General features: G+C 43.6%; 1 protein-coding gene across 1 annotated transcript in view; it reads right to left on the bottom strand.

Moving 5' to 3' along the window:
• Positions 1-8,518, bottom strand: part of LOC141270848 (uncharacterized) — a 74,613-nt gene extending 66,095 nt beyond the window's left edge. Inside the window, exon 1 of the mRNA XM_073680945.1 lies at positions 8,442-8,518. The gene's annotated coding sequence lies outside the window, so the exon portion shown is untranslated. The remainder of the gene's footprint in view (positions 1-8,441) is intronic.
• Positions 8,519-17,800: the final 9,282 nt, after the last annotated feature.

Raw genomic sequence — 17,800 nt, forward strand, 5'->3', positions numbered from 1 at the left:
ATTGGCTAGACATATTGGAGGGGAGAAAGTTTGGTAAGAGGGAGACCAGAGTCGTATTTTTGTCCAGCCACTTCACCGATGCCTCCAACTTGTGCCAGTCTTTACACTGGTTTCCCATTCGCTACAGGGTCCAATATAAACTGATCGCTCTCACCCACAAACCTCCCCACAGTTCTGCACCACCTTATATCTCAGTCTATCGCCCTACATGTGCCCTCCGTTCTACAAATGACCTAAGACTAACATCCCACATAATCCGAACCTCGCACCTCCGTCTCCAAGACATCTCTCATGCTGTGCCAGTTCTCTGGAATGCACTACCCCAGACGATCCGACTGATGCCTAGCCCCCACGTCTTCAAGCGCGCATTAAAAACCCATCTCTTTAAAGAAGCCTACCACCTCAACTCAGTAAACTAACTTTCCCCTGTTCCCTCCTTCTAAATATTATTCAGAATCTGCTCCCTCCTATTCATCTGTCTACACACCCACATACCAGGGCTGTGGAGTCGCTAAGCCAAACCTCCGACTCAGCCTCCTCAATTTCCATGACACCGACTCCAACTCCGACTCCACGACTCCGACTCCCTCATACATGGCTCATGTTTAAGTGATAAATTTACTGTAGCACAGATTCATCTCAGCTAAAAGTCTAGACCCTTAATTCAGGAATAGGACAGACATTTATAGGACATTTCATAACTTTCCCAAATTCTTATGAAAAAATATTCCCCACAAACTGCATTGAACTACTGTACCCAATTTATTATATATTTTAGGAGTCGGAGTTGGTACATTTTATACCGACTCCACCAAAATGGACTCCGACTCCATGACTCCGACTCCACAGCCCTGCTCCATACACACGATAACTGCACTTGATACTTAATAATTGCACTTAAACATACTGACTGATGACCGGATCATGCAGTTTTATATGAAAATCCCTATTTGTTAAAATTACTGGATCTGAAATAACAAGCACTTTTCACCTATTGTGTCCCCCTATTTACTTGTACATTGTAAGCTTGCAAGCAGGACACTCACTCCTAATGTAACTGTTTAAACTGTCTCACCTTGTATTGAATTTATTATTGTCTGTCTATGTCACTGCTTAATTGTAAAGTGCTGCGGAATATGTCGGTGCTATATAAATAAAAATTACTATTATACTGGCTGATGACCATGTTCTACCTATTGTGTCCCCCTATTTCCATATAGATTGTAAGCTTGCGAGCAGGGCTCTCACTTCTCCTGTAACTGTTTAAATGTGATACATTGTATTGTTTTTATTGTCTGTACATGTCCCTACTTAATTGTAAAGTGCTGTTGAATATGTTGGCGCTATATAGATAAAAATTATTATTATTATTAATTGAAAAATCTGATGGTTTTCCTATCAAGGGGTACAAAAAAAAATGTAGATTTGTTTGGCCCCCAAGTACTTAAACTGTACAGTTGTCTCTTACAAACTGGGGTCCTGGGTTCAAATCCCACCAAGGACAACATCTGCAAGGAGTTTGTATGTTCTCCCTGTGTTTGCGTGGGTTACCTCCGGGTTCTCCGGTTTCCTCCCACACTCCAAAGACATACTGATAGGGAATCTAGATTGTGAGCCCCGATGGGGACAGCGATGATAATGTATGTAAAGCGCTGCAGAATATGTTAGCGCTATATAAAAATAAAGATCATTATTATTATTATAACTGGACTGTCCCTGGATTCTTTGCCAGAAGCCCTGATAGCCTTGAACCCTAAGCCTGGCAATGACCCTACTGAATGTGGGTCTTCTATACGTATTTCATTCCTAAATAATGATATTAAAATTTTACCCCAAATTCTGACAAATATGATGAGTGAGGTTCTTGCTGAAACGATACATGCAGACTAGTTAGGCTTCATGCCGGCTAACATGACTGATAATAACCTTGTAGACGCATCACTTGTCTTCCACAAAAGCAATCAAACTGTGGAAAACAGTTGAAAGGGACAAAGCCTTTGACTCCGTGGAATGGACGTACCTCTGGGAGATGATGAGTAGATTTGGTTTGGGCCCAGTTTTTATAAAATGGGTGTAGAAAATATATATTCTTGTACCGTGTTAGCCAGTAGATAGAAAAATATTTAGATTAGAGAGTCCCCAGTGGTTGATACCTTTTAATGGCTAACTGAAAAGATGGTAACAAATTGCAAGCTTTCGAGACTACTCAGGTCTCTTCATCAGGCATAGTATACCACAAAATCTGAAGAGTCACATATTTATACACAATAAGACACACAAAAAATGCAATAGGTAAGACAGGTGATGAAAAGCAGAGTTATTATGGAAGAGATAAACAGTTCTGGCTATAAATATTTTAGAAATTAATAGATAAGGAGTGTGAAGGTTTTATTGTCCTGTGACTAGGTCCATTGTTGTGATGGCCTCACAGGTCTGAGAGTCTGAGGAGCACATTCCTTAGTTGATGTAGAATGACATAAATCCATGCGACACATTCATTCCTGCTCTGAAAGTGTTAAAGGTCACCATCAGTTTATATTCTGAGATTCTTCTTTCTCTTTGAGATTTGAAGTTACCTTTTAATACCAGTAATTTCATGTCTTTTATGCTGTGATCAGGGAAACAAAAATGCTTGGCTACAGGTAGATATATTCTTTTTTCTTTTATTGTGTGGCGATGATGATTCATCCTTGTCCTAAGTTTTTGCCCTGTCTCCCCTACATAAAGACCTCCAGCTGGACATTTGGTACATATAATTGTTAGAACCCTCCTGTTTGTTTTTTCTATCTTGTGTTTTGCGGTCACGTGACCATCTGCCTATATATTCCAGCTCCGCCCTTCTGGCTTTGCTGGACTTCAGTGTTGTTTGACTGTTTTGCTAGCCTGGTGCTTCGGTGCCTATCTCTGTCAGTTTGCTTGGTCCCTGGGACCTCTAGTACTTTTTGTCAGTTTGTCTTTTGTGTTCTACAACAATTTCTGTTTAGGAGGTGTCCCAGTCCTTAGTTCTTTTAGGGACCCCTCCCTTTAATCTATAGGTCTTCGTTCAGACTAGCCGAGGACGAAGGCGTGTCTGTTCACTAGAAACAGGCAGCCCGCTACATCGGATTCAGCTTAGTCTTACTGTAGGGACAGTTTTCCCCTATCTTTCCTTAGTTCTTGTTGCAGATCATAACAATAATTAAGTACACTACATTAGATGTGATACAGCTGAACGTACCTGCGATCTTATAGTCCTGATGTGAATTGGGAATCTTTATCTTGTCTGTGGTCATTATAAAAGGACAGGTTTTACATTTTTCTGGTTGCAAGGAAAGGTATCTGTAGCTGGTGGAGATGACAGGGAGCTTCTGACAATGATGCTTCTTAGATTTGGGGGCTGCCTGAAACACAGAAGTGGGGGGTCTGGAAATATGGATTGCAATCGGGCATCTTTTTGTAGTAAGGGTTGTAGTTTCCGTGCAGCTCTTCTTGGCGCCTCCAAATTTTAATTGTAGGTGACTACTAGAGGCACCTGGTTGTTTTCTTGTTTGGTTTTGTAATGTAGGAGATGATTCCTTGATATTCTGGTGGCTCTTGTAATCTGGTTCTCAATTGTCCAACCAGATGGATAGAGACAAACGCCATCAAGGTGTTTGTCTCTATCCATCTGGTTGGAACATATCCGATTGTATCTGATGGCTTGGCTGTAAACAATAGAGTTTTTTATGTGTTTTGGATGGAAACTGTCCCATTTAAGGTATGTAGGACGGTCGATTGGTTTCCGGTACAAGGATGTCTCTATTTCATTGTTCTGTAGCTTGATGATGGTGTCCAAAAAGTTGATTTCAGTACAGGAGTAGTTGAGTGTTAGGTTGATGGTGGGATGAAATCGATTAAAGTGTTCATGGAACGTCTTCAGCTGTTGCTCAGATCCCGTCCAGATGATTAAAATATCGTCAATGAAACGATAGTAGGCCAGAGGCCTGATGGGACATGAGGACAAAAAGTCACTTTCAAGCTTGGCCATGAAAAGATTTGCGTACTGTGGAGCCATTTTACTTCCCATCGCTGTATCAGTTTCCTGTAGATATATGTTATCAAATTCAAAGTAATTGTGGGTGAGGATGAATTCTGTAAGTTTGACCACAGAATCAGCAACAATTCCTGTATTTTCTATGAAGATTTTGCAGGCATTTAAGTAAGGTTTTTAATATAGGCAGTATAGGTACCGTCCCAATTTAGGGTCACCTTGCCGCTGGTGGGACGGCTTGTATACTTTTTTTGATCAAAAATAGTTCACTAAGTACCCTATATTTATTATGCAACTTTGCTTTACATTTATATATAATGATGGTAGGGTATGAGATATATTTTTGTCTTTTGTAGGTTTTGCTTCTTTTTGCTAGTGTGAACATGCTCCTATTTCTTGCATGTCTACCATCTTAGACCTCAGTTCACATTGCTTGGTTTTTTGTCTTGTTTGCATTCTGTGCAATTTAAGGGTGTGGCATCCCCTTTGTTGAGCTGATTAGTATATATGTAGCTTACCACGGGCCTAGGTGGTCTGGAGTTGGGACCCGGTCCTATTTGTCTACCCTTTTATATGCATTACTTCAACTTTGATATACAGCAAGGTTTTTAATATAGGCAGTATAGGTACCGTCCCAATTTAGGGTCACCTTGCCGCTGGTGGGACGGCTTGTATACTTTTTTTGATCAAAAATAGTTCACTAAGTACCCTATATTTATTATGCAACTTTGCTTTACATTTATATATAATGATGGTAGGGTATGAGATATATTTTTGTCTTTTGTAGGTTTTGCTTCTTTTTGCTAGTGTGAACATGCTCCTATTTCTTGCATGTCTACCATCTTAGACCTCAGTTCACATTGCTTGGTTTTTTGTCTTGTTTGCATTCTGTGCAATTTAAGGGTGTGGCATCCCCTTTGTTGAGCTGATTAGTATATATGTAGCTTACCACGGGCCTAGGTGGTCTGGAGTTGGGACCCGGTCCTATTTGTCTACCCTTTTATATGCATTACTTCAACTTTGATATACAGCAAGGTTTTTAATATAGGCAGTATAGGTACCGTCCCAATTTAGGGTCACCTTGCCGCTGGTGGGACGGCTTGTATACTTTTTTTGATCAAAAATAGTTCACTAAGTACCCTATATTTATTATGCAACTTTGCTTTACATTTATATATAATGATTGTAGGGTATGAGATATATTTTTGTCTTTTGTAGGTTTTGCTTCTTTTTGCTAGTGTGAACATGCTCCTATTTCTTGCATGTCTACCATCTTAGACCTCAGTTCACATTGCTTGGTTTTTTGTCTTGTTTGCATTCTGTGCAATTTAAGGGTGTGGCATCCCCTTTGTTGAGCTGATTAGTATATATGTAGCTTACCACGGGCCTAGGTGGTCTGGAGTTGGGACCCGGTCCTATTTGTCTACCCTTTTATATGCATTACTTCAACTTTGATATACAGTAAGGTTTTTAATATAGGCAGTATAGGTACCGTCCCAATTTAGGGTCACCTTGCCGCTGGTGGGACGGCTTGTATACTTTTTTTGATCAAAAATAGTTCACTAAGTACACTATATTTATTATGCAACTTTGCTTTACATTTATATATAATGATGGTAGGGTATGAGATATATTTTTGTCTTTTGTAGGTTTTGCTTCTTTTTGCTAGTGTGAACATGCTCCTATTTCTTGCATGTCTACCATCTTAGACCTCAGTTCACATTGCTTGGTTTTTTGTCTTGTTTGCATTCTGTGCAATTTAAGGGTGTGGCATCCCCTTTGTTGAGCTGATTAGTATATATGTAGCTTACCACGGGCCTAGGTGGTCTGGAGTTGGGACCCGGTCCTATTTGTCTACCCTTTTATATGCATTACTTCAACTTTGATATACAGTAAGGTTTTTAATATAGGCAGTATAGTTACCGTCCCAATTTAGGGTCACCTTGCCGCTGGTGGGACGGCTTGTATACTTTTTTTGATCAAAAATAGTTCACTAAGTACCCTATATTTATTATGCAACTTTGCTTTACATGTATATATAATGATGGTAGGGTATGAGATATATTTTTGTCTTTTGTAGGTTCTGTATTTTCTATGAAGATTTTGCAGGCATTTAATCCATCCTTGTGTGGGATATTAGAATACAAAGATTCCACATCCATGGTGGCCAGGATGGTTCCTTCTGGTAGAGGACCTATTGCTGCTAGTTTATTCAGTAGGTCTGTCGTGTCCTGAATGTAGCTGGGTGTACTCTTTACCAGTGGTTTAAGAACACACTCTACCCATCCAGAAACTTGCTAAGTAAGGGAGCCCACACCCTTTTCGAGCTGGTTAGTATATATGTAGCTTACCACGGGCTTAGGTGGTCTGATATTGGGCCCCGATTCTATTTGTCTACCCTTTTATATGCATTACTTCAACTTTGATATACAGTAAGGTTTTTAATATAGACAGTGTAGGACCGTCCCAATTTAGGGTCACCTTGTCGCTGGTGGGACGGCTTGTATACTTTTTTTGATCAAAAATAGTTCACTAAGTACCCTATATTTCATATGCTACTTTGCTTTACATTTATATATAATCATGGTAGGGTATGATATATATTTTTTGTCTTTTGCAGGTTTTGCATCTTTTTGCAAGTGTGAACATGCTCCTATTTCTTGCATGTGTACCATCTTGGACCTCAGTTCACATTGCTTGGTTTTTTATACCTTAAATGGGACAGTTTCCATCCAAAACACATAAAAAACTCAATTGTTTACAGCCAAGCCATCAGATACAATCGGATATGTTCCAACCAGATGGATAGAGACAAACACCTTGATGGCCTCAGAAAGACCTTTTTGAAACAGGGCTACCATCCAAGAACAATTGAGAACCAGATTACAAGAGCCACCAGAATATCAAGGAATCATCTCCTACATTTCAAAATCAAACAAGAAAACAACCGGGTGCCTCTAGTAGTCACCTACAATCCAAATCTGGAGGCGCTAAGAAGAGCTGCACGGAAACTACAACCCTTACTACAAAAAGATGCCTGATTACAATCCATATTTCCAGACCCCCCACTTCTGTGTTTCAGGCAGCCCCCCAAATCTAAGAAGCATCATTGTCAGAAGCTCCCCGTCATCTCCACCAGCTACAGGTACCTTTCCTTGCAACCAGAAAAAATGTAAGATCACAGGTACTTTCAGCTGTATCACATCTAATGTAGTGTACTTAATTATATGTACCAAATGTCCAGCTGGGGGTCTTTATGTAGGGGAGACAGGGCAAAAACTTAGAACAAGGATGAATCATCATCACCACACAATAAAAGAAAAAAGAATAGATCTACCTGTAGCAAAGCATTTTTGTTCCCCTGATCACAGCATAAAAGACATGAAATTACTGGTATTAAAAGGTAACTTCAAATCTCAAAGAGAAAGAAGAATCTCAGAATACAAACTGATGGTGACCTTTAACACTTTCAGAGCAGGAATGAATGTGTCGCATGGATTTATGTCATTCTACATCAACTAAGGAATGTGCTCCTCAGACTCTCAGACCTGTGAGGCCATCACAACACTGGACCTAGTCACAGGACAATAAAACCTTCACACTCCTTATCTATTAACTGCTAAAATATTTATAGCCAGAACTTTTATCTCTTCCATAATAACTCTGCTTTTCATCACCTGTCTTACCTATTGCATTTTTTGTGTGTCTTATTGGGGACTCTCAAATCTAAATATTTTTCTATAAAATGGGTGCAAATTTTAAATAACCCCCTAATGATTAGTCTTTGGACTAATAGTCACATTTCCTGTAAATTCCCCCTGGGCAGAAGAAAACATTAGGATTTTCCCTCTTTCTCCTGAATTGCTTGCTGTTGAGCTGCTGGCAATTCAAATCCGTTCCTCTCAGATTATTGGTGGTTTTAAATTTAAGAGACATTACGCTTGATTAGCCGGCCCAACTAATTAAAAGAGGAGCTGATTATGTCAGGAGGAAGCAGGCGGTTCACAGGGCTACTGGTCGGCATCGGCGGACTACTGACCGGGTCATGCCAATCAACCCTCATCTCTAGACTATATTGATACGGCACAGTGAGAGGGCACAAGGTGAAACCAGACCCTGGAGACAAGTGTGACCGTAGGGGGGGTCCCTCTTATATAAGGATTTACAGTGACCATGCTGCGGTCACAGAGCTCGACGTGAATAGATGGGGCTGTGCACTTGGTAACACCGCACTTTACCACCTATATCCTGTATGAAGGCAGAAAAATAGCGAAAATTACCCAAAACACCAAATGTGTCCACAGTATATTTCTAATTTAGGAATGAAAGATAAATAAAGAAAATTTTTAGATGATGTGAAAAATAGCCCAGATCTGAAGGGGTTAATTATGATGACGCTGACCCCCAAAGTAATGGGGAACCTAGAACATACCTCCACCTGGAGAGCCACAAACCAAATATATGGCTGCTCTGTGCGCACAGGACCTGTGATGAGGTCACAGGAGGGGAGGAGTCAGGGGTCACATGATCAGGGGCCTCAGTGGATGCAAGACTCTGCTGTGCTGGTTGTCATGGTGCTGGATGAGCTGAAGGTTATGTGTGGGGTCAGGAGGGGTTTACAGTGTGGATGTAGCAGAGCCGCGCGTGTACGAGGTGTACGGAGCGGAGCCGCGTGTGTACGAGGTGTACGGAGCAGAGCCGCGTGTGTACGAGGTGTACGGAGCGGAGCCGCGTGTGTACGAGGTGTACGGAGCAGAGCCGCGTGTGTACGAGGTGTACGGAGCGGAGCCGCGTGTGTACGAGGTGTACGGAGCAGAGCCGCGTGTGTACGAGGTGTACGGAGCAGAGCCGTGTGTGTACGAGGTGTACGGAGCGGAGCCGTGTGTGTACGAGGAGTACGGAGCAGAGCCGCGTGTGTACGAGGTGTACGGAGCAGAGCCGTGTGTGTACGAGGTGTACGGAGCGGAGCCGAGTGTGTACGAGGTGTACGGAGCGGAGCCGCGTGTGTACGAGGTGTACGGAGCAGAGCCGCGCGTGTACGAGGTGTACGGAGCAGAGCCGCGTGTGTACGAGGCGTACGGAGCGGAGCCGCGTGTGTACGAGGTGTACGGAGCGGAGCCGCGTGTGTACGAGGTGTACGGAGCGGAGCCGCGTGTGTACGAGGTGTACGGAGCGGAGCCGCGTGTGTACGAGGTGTACGGAGCGGAGCCGTGTGTGTACGAGGTGTATGGAGCCGTGTGTGTACGAGGTGTATGAAGCCGTGTGTGTACGAGGTGTACGGAGAGGAGCCGTGTGTGTACGAGGCGTAAGGAGCGGAGCCGCGCGTGTACGAGGCGTACGGAGAGGAGCCGTGTGTGTACGAGGTGTACGGAGAGGAGCCGTGTGTGTACGAGGCGTACGGAGAGGAGCCGTGTGTGTACGAGGCGTACGGAGCCGTGTGTGTACGAGGCGTACGGAGCGGAGCCATGTGTATGAGGCGTACGGAGCGGAGTCGCGTGTGTATGAGATGAGCGGAGCCGCGTGTCTACGAGGCGTGTGGAGCGGAGCCTCGTGTCTACGAGGCGTGTGGAGCGGAGCCGCGTGTCTACGAGGCGTGCGGAGCCGCGTGTGTACGAGGCGTGCGGAGCCGCGTGTGTACGAGGCGTATGGAGTGGAGCCGCGTGTGTATAAGGCGTACGGAGCTGTGTGTGTATGAGGCGTACGGAGCTCAGCCGTGTATGTACGGAGCGGAGCCGCGTGTGTACAAGGTGTGCGAAGCGGAGCCGCGTGTGTATGAGTTGTGCGAAGCAGAGCCGTGTGTGTATGAGTTGTGCGAAGCAGAGCCGCGTGTGTACAAAGTGTGCAGAGTGGAGCTACGTTTGTGCAATGTATATGGAGCGGAGCCGTGTGCAACATGTACCTTTTTGCTCCCTGGTAAAAGTAAATTGGTGCACACAGGCAAACTCGTCTGTGATTAAATGATTGGGGGCCGCACAGAATGATATTACGGGTCGCCTCTGGCCTAGTGATGGGCAGTCCGGCTCTTTTGGGTGATCTTTTGGATCCTAAATAGATCCCTATTAAGTATGTGTTCACAATAGGTGAACATATATTTAAGATGATGTAGATGCCGTTTAAACTCCGCCCACCCATGGCTGAAACTCCCGGTGGGCAGAGTTACGGCCGTTGAACACCACGATTTTACGCCCAGTGAGAGCCATTCACAGAATTTAGTGGCTCTCACTGGGGTGCCGACTTCCATCGTTCACAGGAGGGAGATGGCTTTTTGTGTCAGATTGTTCACGACAGACACATCACTACTCTGACCCCCCAGGCTGGATGTTTTGCACTCCTGCTCTATATAAATGTATATACTCCCAGACTGGAGAATAGTATAGGAGAAATACTCTATAATGCTGTATAATGTATGTACATATGAACTGTATATTTGCAGGTTTGGTAAGCATATTACAGCCATATATCTGATTTGCGGCTCTGCAGGTGGAGGTATGTTCTAGGTTTAGGTCTAGGTGGAGGTATATTTGCAGGTTTGGTATTAGACACAGTGTGTCCCTTTGCAAAATCTAAAGTTTGTCCTCAAATGCTGAAGTATTGAATCAACACACAAAGTTCTTATTCACAGTTCAGGACAAATACCTCTCTCAGCTGCTAGATGAACCACAGGGGAGGTAATCTGCTGGATCTGGTCCTGTCAAATAGACAAGATACAATTTCAGATCTACAGGTCCAGGAGCATTTGGGATGCAGCTACCATAATACAGCAAGTTTCAATGTAATGTTCAATAAAACATTTCAAAGGGGAAATGCAAAAACCTGGAACTTTAGGAAAGCTGATTTCAACAAATTAAGGGAGATCTTAATTATGTAGACAGGGACCATGTCATGGTAACTGGGGATACCGAACATAAATGGGGCATATTTAAAGAAATACTACTAGAATCCGGTAGAAAATGTATACCCTCTAGTAATAAAATGTCCGGCAATAAAAAGAAACCATTATAGATAAATAAGACAGTACAAAGTTTAATAAAACAAAAACAAAGGGCATTCATTATCTTGAAGGCCGAGAATACAGAAATAGCATTTCAGGTGTATAAATATGTAAATAACAAATGTAAAAAAGAAATCAAGCTAGCAAAGTTATCCACAGAGAAACAAATCGCCAGCGACATTAAAATAAATCCCAGAAAATTTTATAAACACATCAATGCCAAAAAAAACAAAAAACAGATGGTATCAGCCCCTTAAAAGATGATAATAACAAGATAATTATAGAGGACATAGAAAAGGCTGAGATATTAAAAAGGCACTTTTCATCCATGTTCACCAATGAACTGACTGTTCCAGGGATCATTCAACAAGGCAAAAATCAAAGTTCACCACCTGATATAACTAGCTTGAGATAAAAAGAAGTACGGCTGCGTCTGAGCAAATGAAACATTGACAAATCCCATGGCCCAGATGGTATTCATCCACGGATACTGAAGGAATTGAGCTCAGTAATTGACAGACTGCTGTATCTCATATTCTTAGACTATCTTATAACAGGGGTAGTGCCACCGGATTGGAGAATGGCTGATGTGGTACCGATATTTAAGAAAGGTAAAAAGGTGGATCCAGGTAACTACCGTCCAGTAAGTCTGACGTTATTAATGTGCAAAGCTTTTGAGGGCATTATAAGAGATGACCTGCAGAGTTATATCACAGAGAATAATATAATAACTGACAACCACCACGGATTCATGAAAGATACAGGTAAGTCGTGTCTAACCAACATGTTGGGCTTCTATGAGCTGGTAAGTGCAAATCTGGATGTTGGTACTGCGTCTGATGTGATTTATCTGGACTTTGCAAAGACATTTGATACTTTACCACATAACAGCCTTATACTGAAGCTACAGAAGCAATGACTGGGGGAAACTATATGCAAATGGGTAAGGAACTGGCAAAAAAAGACAGGAAACAAAAAGTCATCTTAAATGGTACATTCTCTAAATGGGATATAGTCAGCGGTGGGGTGCCGCAGGGATCTGTGCTAGGATCAATTGTTTTTAATCTCCTTATTAATGACCTTAAGGATGGGATTGAGAGTAAATTGTCAGTCTTTGCTGACGACACCCAACTATGTAGGATATTAAAAACTGACCTTGACAGTACAATATTACATAACAATCTGGATAAGATGTCTGAATGGGCAAACACTTGGCAGATGAGATTTAATGTAGATAAATGTAGAGTAATGCACCTAGGACGGAGTAATCCTATTGCTGCATACACATTAAATGGGACTATACTCGGGACTACAGAACAGGAGAGGACTTGGGTATTCTGGTTACATGTAAGCTGAGCAGCAGTACTCAATGTCCAGCAGCAGCAAAAGCAAACAAGATTTTAGTGTGTATAAAAAAAGATTAAATCCAGTGATCCCAACGTATTATTACCCCTTTATAAATCACTTGTGAGGCCACATCTAGAATATGGGATCCAGTTTTGGGCTCCATATTTTAAAAAAAGGATATTCAGAAGTTAGAGTCAGTTCACTGGTGGAAAACTAGATTGTTCAAGGGATGGAAGGCCTCCCATATGATGAGAGGTTGGAAAACTTGGGCTTGTTTCGCTTAGAAAAAAAGACACCTCAGAGAAGATGTCATTTATATGTATAAATATATGTTTAGTCAGTACAAAAGGACTGGCACATGACTTATTCATTTCAAAGACCACACTAAGGACCAGGGGCCACTCATTATGAGTGGAAGAAAGGCAATTCCGGCAGCTAAATAGGAAAGGGTTATTTACAGTTAGAGCAGTCAGACTGTGGAATGCCCGACCACAACACGTAGTAATGGCGGACACAATAACAGCTTTTAAAAAAGGGCTGGATGATTTCCTCAGAACACATAATATTGAGAGTTATAGATAATTTAGTGACAAAATGTACAATTGGGTGGAGGAAGGTTGAACTTGATGTACCTAAGTCTTTTTTCAACCTATGTAACTGTAAACGTTCGATCAGTTTAGAGGGTGGTGTCAGGGGCACTGCTTAAAACTTTACAAATCTCATCTACACATTGTTTAAATTTAATGAGCATAAAGTGATCTGGTTGTCTGAGGAATGTTCTGCCACATTGAATGCACACGGGTAAATCATCAAGATCCACAGCTGGTAGATTCCTCTGTAATTGCTGACCAATGACATCTCAGATGTGCTTGATGAGAGACAAGTCCGGAGACACTGCAAGCAGTGGCATAAATTGAAGCTCATGGCCCTCAATGCAAAAGCTCCAACAAGGCCCCCAATTACCGCAAGTATTTAATAGCATTGGTCTTTTTATATAATGTAGGTCAAAGGAACTTTTTGGGTCCCCTAGGCTCCCGGGCCGGAGTGCGATTGCAACCCTTCACCTATTGTAGTTATACCCCTGGCCGCAAGCCATGGTAGCATGTTTGGGCTGCTCACAATAGCACCAGGGGCATAAGGCCCAACAAGTTGATAATCAGCTCTTGGGACATTTTGGATGAATGACCGTATCAATGGTTCCACAACCAAATCAATGTAACGTCATGCTTTTAGGTTACCTGGAATAAAGTCTAAAGGGGTCCAGCTACCATACATTATGCAACGCCACACCATTATCGAAGGAGTAAGTCCAGTTTGACTTTCACTCATAGGCTCCTTCATAGCATTGGCCACGTAAATTTTTTTTACACACGATTAAAAAAAAATGGCACATAGTGATACACTGTGTACTGCAAGTGAATTAGAGATCACACAAGCCTAAGGCATCAGAGTGTCTGCCCCAGTAATCTTTGGGCTACAAGCTAGACATCCAGCTACAGGTGTCTATTGAGCTCACACCACCATTCTCAAATACTATCATGGTGTAAGGCAAGACAGCAATGGAGGCTGGAATGGAGGGCTAGCCTCTTCAGCAACGAGTCCCGATTTTTTCTTTGATGCAGTAATAACCAGAGATTAGTCTGGAGATCATGTAGGTGTAATGGACCGGGTGGTGGAACCACTGTGCCATGGACCGAGGAGAGCCCGGAGGGGTGTAACTAAGACCTCACCAAGTCCGACCTCAGATCTCTGGTGGCTTGACGACTCCGTGTTCCGATGAGAGACGAGAGAGGCAGACCAGGTGCTACTCCGGGACTGACCTCGGGTGGATGGCAGCTGACATCCAAAGGGACAGGAGGCAGGCACATGCTGGCACAGCAGATGGAAAGGCCGACTGGCACGGCTCATAGGCAGGCAGCCATGGCTGATAGAAAGTCGGGCACAGCTGATAGGCAGGTAAATGGAGATACATGCACTGGGAACTAACAGGAGTGTTAGGAAACAAACTTACAACGTTGCACAGACACCTCCCCTCAAGTGGAAGTGACTTAAATAATAAGTGTTTCCCAGCCATTGGCTGGGGACACTTTAGGATGGCGTGTGCTGTCCCTTTAAGAAGATGGGACCAGGCGCGCACCCTTTAAGCACAGTGCCTGGGGATCTGCAGGAACGGAAGAAGGAGAGCATGCAGGATGGGGCCGGCGGTGGTGAGTCAGTGTCTCTGCCGTGGAAGGAAGGCAGGAGATAGAGACGCTGGCGCTACAGTAATTCCCCTTTACACCCCCTTTTTTTCAAGCCCACAAGAAATCTCTCCAAGAGGAGAGGGGCATGGATGTTCCCCCTGGGCTCCCAGGACCTTTCCTCAGGATCAAACCCCTTCCAATCTACAATTAAAAAGGTTTTTCCTCTTACCCTCTTGGTAGCTAGAATATTCTCTACCTCAAAAACGTCTTCAGTGCTGACTGGAGCAGGAATGATACCAGGGACTTTGGAAAAAGGACTGAGGATGACAGGCTTAAGGAGAGATACATGAAAGGAATTGGGGATCTGTAAAGAGGCAGGGAGTTTGAGTTTGTAACTACTGGATTAATCTGTTTTAGAACCTCGAAGAGACCAATTAAGCGAGAGCCCAGTTTATATGAGGGTATCTTGAGATGGACATACTTGGACGACAGCCAGACCTTGTCCTCAGGACAAAACAGAGGCGGATCCAGACATCTCTTGTCTGCATGTCTCTTCAATCGCTCAGAGGACTTCAGTAATGTAGACTTGGTGTCCTCCCAGATTTCAGAGAAGCTTTTGACGAAGGATTCAGTAGCAGGAATCTAGGCAGATGTGGAGACCGGGAACGGAATATTGGGATGCTGACCGCGTACCACAAAGAACGGAGATTTGGCATAGGATTCGCTCACATGTTTATTGTAGGAAAATTCGGCCTAAGGCAGGAGTTCAACCCAGTCACTGTGGTGGGCATTGATGAATTGCCGGAGGAAGTGAGGATCTGATTGATTCGCTCTACCTGGCCATTGGACTGCGTATGACAGGCTGATGAGAGATTCAATGTGATCTTGCATGTGGCCCTCCAAAAACGTGAAGTAAACTGAACACCTATCTGAGACAATATGAAAAGACAGGCCGTGGAGGCGGAAAATATGAAGAATGAATTTCTCAGCAAACACTGGCGCAGATGGTAGGCCGTGCAGGGGAACGAAGTGAGCCATTTTGGAGAAGCGATCTACAACCACCCAGATGACGGTACAACTGGCTGATACAGGAAGATTTGTAATGAAATCCAGGTAGTGGAAGATACTGGCAAAGGAAGTAATCGACCAGTTGGAAATTGTTTAGGAGTTTTATTTCAGGCACAAGCGGAACAGGCAAAGACGAAATCCGCAACATCCTTGCGCAGGGTCAGCCACCAATAATGTCGGAAATGAGAACTGTCTTCTGTCTGGAATGGCCCGCCAATTTAGATGAGTGACCCCAAAGAAGGACCCGATTCCTGGTGCAGCAACGTACGTCTTATTTTGGAGGGCTCAATAATGTGCTGAGGCTCCTCCTCCTGATCGGACGACAGAAATGATTTAAAAAGTGCGTCTGCTTTGACTTTTTTATCTGCCATTAGGAAGTGGAGAGTGAAGTTGAAGCGGGCAAAGAACAGAGACCACTTGGCCTCCGGAGATTAAGCCATTGGGCAGAATGAAAATAGGCACGTCTATTATGGTCCATGTAGATAACCACTGGATGCAAAGCCCCCTCCAGTAAGTATCGCCACTTATCCAGCACCAGTTTGATCGCCAGCAGTTCCCAATCTCCAATAGAATAATTGTGCTCTGAGGAAGAGAAGAGTTTAGAAAAAAAAACGCAGGTCACCATGCGACCGGATGAGGACTTCTGGGCGAGGGCGGCTCCGGCCCCTGAGGAAGAAGCTTCCACCTCCAGGAAGAACTGCTTATAGTTGTCAGGATGATGCAGAACAAAAGCAGAAGAGAAGGCTTGTTTTAAGGACTCTAAAGCATTTTTGGCCTCAGGAGTCCATATCTTAGGATTGGCCACCTTGACAGTCGGGGCCGAGATAGGAACAGTCGGGGAAGAGAAATGGGGAATAAACAGGCGGTAGTAATTTGCAAAACTGAGAAACTGCTGGATAGCCTTCAGACCGTCCGGCTGGGGCCACTTTAGAACGGCAGACACTTTTCTCAGAGATTATGTATTCCAGAAATGGAAGTGAAGTCTGCTAAAAAATGCACTTTTCGAATCTGGTGTACAGACTTTTCTTCCAAAGCCTCTGCAGAACCTGGCATATATCTCTTCGGTGTGAGGGCAGGTCAGGATAGAACACAGGATATTGTTCAAGTATACTACTACGCACGTGTAGAGAAGGTCCCGGAATATGTAGTTTACCAGCTCTTGAAAGATTGCTGGTGCATTGCAGAGTCCAAACGGCATGACATGATACTCGTAGTGCCATCGGCCATCCCGAGTATTAAATGCCGTTTACATTCATCTCGCTGGCGAATTCCGATCAGGTTGTATGCCCCTCGAAGGTCGAGTTTAGTAAAGACTCTAGAGCCTTTAAGGCAATCGAACAGCTCGGAGATGAGAGGCAGTGGGTACTTATTCTTTATATTTATTTGATTTAGTCCCCTATAGTCGATACAGGGCCTAGGGGAGAACCGTCCTTCATGACAAAGAAAAATGCTGCTCCAACTGGAGAGGAAGATTTCCGGATAAATCCCCTAGCAAGATTCTCTTCTGTACATTCAAACATAGCACGGGTCTCGGCCTGCGACAGGGGGTAGAATCGGCCTTGAGGAGAAGCACCAGGAATGAGATCGATGGGACAGTCATACTGTCAGTATTCCGGGGTTTCTAGGTCACCTTGTGAATGATTTTGCCCTTTGTTAAAATGGAGTTTGCTGTTTTTGTATGCCCTACTTCCTGTTCGTTTGTTTAAAACCCGGCCCAGGTGCTGGCTTCCTTGCTGGAGTATTCTGCTTCCGGTTCCCTTCAACTCAGCTGCCTTGTTCTTCTATTACCTCCCAGATCTTTTGTGTATTTACCGGAGGGTGCTTTACCAGGTTTATCTACAGGTGGTTCTCGGCTGAAGTGAGCTTCTACCCATGGCTTTGGACATTCTCTGCATATGTAAGCTACACTCACTGTGTTATCATTAGCCTGTTGATTTTGGAATTCAACCTTTGGTTCACTCCATCTGGTAAGAACTGTGCTTCTGAACTGTGTTTAATCCTTCATTCACTCTCTCCGGTGAGAGCGGTTGGAACGATTACTGGAATAATACTTAAATGTGAACTAATTTCTGGACTTCCCTGTATTTACACCGCATCTGGAATTAACTTGTGAACTTGTTTCTGGACTTCCCTGTGTTACTGCATACCTGGATTTGACTCTTACTACACCAGCAGTGTTTGAACTGAGCCACGTCACCAGTG

Source organism: Phyllobates terribilis, unplaced genomic scaffold (assembly GCF_046119375.1).
Source record: "Phyllobates terribilis strain yellow unplaced genomic scaffold, ASM4611937v1 Scaffold_5__5_contigs__length_657084704, whole genome shotgun sequence".
NCBI classification, from domain to species: Eukaryota; Metazoa; Chordata; class Amphibia; order Anura; family Dendrobatidae; genus Phyllobates; species Phyllobates terribilis.